We start from the raw sequence: 4,117 nt of genomic DNA, 5'->3' as shown, positions 1-4,117 counted from the left end.
GGCTGTGTCCACAGCCACTCCAGGCCAGAAACTTCCTCAATTTCTACAGGACAGCCTGGCAAAGCAGTGCCCCAAGAACAGCTAGTCTTTCTCCTTTGGAAACTGGCACACTGGTTTCCATAGAAACAGGACTCCCCCACTCTGTCCTCTCTGAGCCCCATCTCAGAAATTTTTTGGCATGGATATCAAGGCTCAGGATGAGAGGATGAATCATCTGCATACTTTATCCAAAGGGAACTGGGCTTTCTAAGCCCAAAGCTCTCATGTGATGTAAATAGTGAAGCTGAAGGCTAGGATGTTATGGTGTTAGGGAGGTTGGCTGTGCTTGCAAAGCAGGAATGCTGAGTCAGTTGATGGAGGCAGATTTTGATGAGTGTTGTGAATTACTGGTTTGGCATGGAACATGAAATGGCTTTGTACCAAATCATCGGCAAGGAGAAAAGAGCTGGCACGGGCGGAGACCCCCGCTGCTGGCTTAGGTAGAGTGACGGTGTCTGTGAGCTCCTTCTCAGAGACCTGGAGAGCTTGTAGTCTTACAAAATCCTCCTGAGGAGGGAGAAACTCAGAAGCTGTCCCATAAAGGTGGAAGAGGGTCATTTTTCTGTCTCAGTGACCCGTGGATAAAGACTATTTCTAAGTTGGACAATAGAAATGAGGGGTCTGAGAGTGGGGAGGTGATCTTCAGGTTGAAGGGGGATATGACATATCTTTAATTGGAGTGAAGAAAATTTTCTTTTCTGATTATTTCAGAAAGCTGACTGGATGGTGGACGATAGTTGCCCTTGTATGGAAGCTGGCTGTAGAAGGAAGAGAACAGTGCTGGGGAGTTCTGCAAGCTGATTTGTTACTGGGTGAGCTGAAATTTACTTTGGGAAACTGATCATTGATATGGGTCTTGTTTTTACCTGAGTTATTTCCCTATCTTTAGGCATTTATAACAAATAAGGGGAGAAGGATAAACAGATCTCTGCAATTTTTATACTGGAAAATCCTGTTAATCTCTTTGTGATTTGAGCAGGTGGATGAGAGATTCCTGATTTCCATAATTATCTGTGCCTGGATGTTTATACAGAGAAGGATCATTGAGGTAGACTTGAAACATGGTGCCTTTGAGTGGAGATTGTACTCCAGGGGCCATGGAAAGAACTTCCTTCTGACAGCTGGAGACAGCCTTCTGTGTGGGTGGGTGGGGACATAATCCCTTTTATCCTGGCTTTGGTTTACTTAATTACCTCTTTAGCAGTGCTGTTCATGGCTGCAACAGGTGTCAGGCTTTGTAAGGCAGATGCTGAGAGCTGGCCAAGATCTTCGGTCATTCCTGACCTGTAGGGCTGAACCTTCAATACCATGAGGTCTTATTCACCATTGTAGTCCCTTGTCCTGGGGATAAGAGAGAGGTTATTGTGTTCCTTTCTGGTTAAAGTCCAGGAACCAGTCAGGAAGGCCAGCCTCTCCTTCCATATCCCAAAAAGAAGCTACAGTGGAAGAGTTGGGGTGGCAGGACGGGCACAGGGGATGGAGACCAAGGGGATTTGTCGCTGCCTTGGAAAATTGTCCTAGACATTTGCAAGTCACAGGAAGTTAGCAGAGGAAAAACAGCTGGATTCTTTTCATCACCTTGGCCTGCATATTATCTTGAGATAATGTGTGCTGCACTACACTTTGAGAGAGTGTAGAAATATGGAAGTGTATGATAGTGGGAATCAGGACCCTGGCGTTTTAGACTGCTCCTGACCAGTGGTGGGAGCCTGGGGAAGTTGCTTTGGCTCTTGGGGTCTCTCCAGTTTTCTCCCCTGTAGGTTGGGGTTGGGAAAGTGGGTGAACAGGGATGAGGTGGTCTCTATTCTATGACTCACTGGGCCCGCAGCATGACCATGTCTTACATACACAGCTAGCGATGTTGATTGCTCTCAGCAGGGCTACACTCTCCCCTCCCCTGCCTCCCCAGCGGGTTATCATGCTGACTCGACTAACACAACCCCCCATCTGGATGCAGTCCAAACGCCAGATGTGCCCCCGATTAGTGTCGGTCTGGGGAATGTTTCCATGACTGAAAGGTCAGTGTCAGCTGGAAGTGCCCAGTGTGGGTGTCTGCCCCCCACCCATGTCAGCTGGGAGAGCTGAAACTTACATTCTCTCACTGGCCAAGGAATAGCTGGGGCAGCATGGGGCCAGGAGCTGGCCAAGTTCAGGAGGGCCTTGTTTTACTTGCCTTCCTCCTATGCTCTCTGCTGAAGGACAGGGTGTGATTTTCCACTTGGAAGAGACTCCAGGGGTGTGCAAAGAGGGAAGTCCTGCTGGTGTGTAACTGAAAACACTTTGTTCTCCTTTAGAGCTGCAATGTGCTCATGTCTCTTCTGATTTTCTTATGGCGGCCGTCACCTCCACTATGGAAAGAAAAATGAACAATAATGTTGTGATGGGCTGGGCTGCCATGTTTTACCCTATTTACAGGTCATTTTAAGTATTGCTTCTCCACTTCAGACGGGCTTTCATGTTTAATTTCACTCGTGTAGGGCTATGCGAGGCTTTCCTCTAGGTAGCAATGAAAATTAAACACAACTGAGCTTGATGTGTACTTATTGATTCCAGACCCATTTCAGTAGACTGTGACACTTCGGCGACCTGCAAATTCTACACATTAGAGTTCATATTTTACACAAATGCCGGATCCCCAACCCGTGGACTCGCATTCCTCCCGGCAACATCCAACTCCCAGCAGAAGACATAGACTCTGTCTGAGGATGAAAGCTCCTAATGAAGATGCATTACAGATGATATTTATGGTTAGCCCCCTAGGAAAACAAAAATGATTCATGAATAATTTCATGGAAGTCACACCAAAAAGAGAGTAATAATTTTCTCAAGTCCACGTTGTCCTTTGGTTCTCTGTGGGCCACTTCTAGTCCCACAAGTCACCACGGCTTCACTTCAAAAGGATGAGGCAGGACAGGGGGAGAGGCTGTGTGTTAACCTGGCTTGGGATCTACCACGTAATGAAAACCGCTCAGCACCCATGATTGATTGCATCCAGTCAAAGCAGAGCTTCTCTTCTTCATGTGTTACTGGAAGGCTGAAGCCTACTCTTGGGCGGGCCGCCCGTGGTTCCTCTGGCAGAGGCATCGTTATAGAAGACACCCTCCCCCAGCAAAGGGAACCATTGGTGACAGAGCAAGGCAGGTGGGTGTGTTCTGACCATCGATTGGTTTCAAGGTCCCATGTCAGTCAATTCTCTTTTGCCACGGAGCTGGGAATTCGAGGCTTTTTTCGGGCCGAAGTGGGAGAAAGAGAATTTTTACTAGAGGGCATGGCCTTCTGAGGCAAGGGAAGAAAGGATCTTCTGCCGGCTAGGGCCGGGAACAGAGGTGAGTTCGAACAGCTTATGGAGAATGGTATTCCCCTCTGGGGGTCACAGGGCCACTTGTAAAATGACGTCTAGACGTTGGTCCCCATCCAAGGTTCTCAACCTTGGCTGCACATCAGAATCACCTGCGAGGCTTTTACAATCCCGGTGTCCAGGTCCCAGCTCATAGCAATTACATCAGAACTGCGGGGGCGGGACCCAGGCCGAGGTAGTTGTCAGGGTGCCCTGGATGATTCCAAGGTACATCCAGGCTTGACGATCATCCATCTAGGACTTTGCTAATCAAAGTACGGCCTGGAGACCAGCAGTGGTGGTGTCACCTGGGACTTGTTAGACATGCAGAATCTCAGGTCCCACCCCAGACCTACTGAGTCAGCATCTGCATTTTAGCAAGGTCCCTGGGAGATCTGAAGTCTATTATAAAGTATGATGGAGCTGTGGTTCTCAAACTTTGCTGCGCATTAAAATCACCTAGGGAGCTTTTAAAAACTCCAGTGCCCAGGTCGCCCCTTGTACCAATTAAATCAGAATTTCTGAGGGTGGGATGCAAGCATCAGTAGTTTTTTTATTGGTTCTCAGGTGATTTCTGATGTGCATGGGTTCTCAACGCTTGCTGCATATTAGAATCACCTGGGGAGCTTTTAAAGCTCCAGATACTTGAGCCCTATTTTCAGAAATTCAGATTCAATTGGTCTGGGAGAGGCTGCAAAAAACTTCCTCGGTGATTCTAATATGCAGCCGAGAGCCTCTGTT

This window comes from Mirounga angustirostris, unplaced genomic scaffold (assembly GCF_029215605.1).
Source record: "Mirounga angustirostris isolate CCGP_5_RB_7025 unplaced genomic scaffold, mMirAng1.0.hap1 SCAF_10, whole genome shotgun sequence".
NCBI lineage: Eukaryota > Metazoa > Chordata > Mammalia > Carnivora > Phocidae > Mirounga > Mirounga angustirostris.
The sequence above is the reverse complement of the archived record's forward strand: the minus strand, read 5'-3'. Positions refer to the sequence as shown.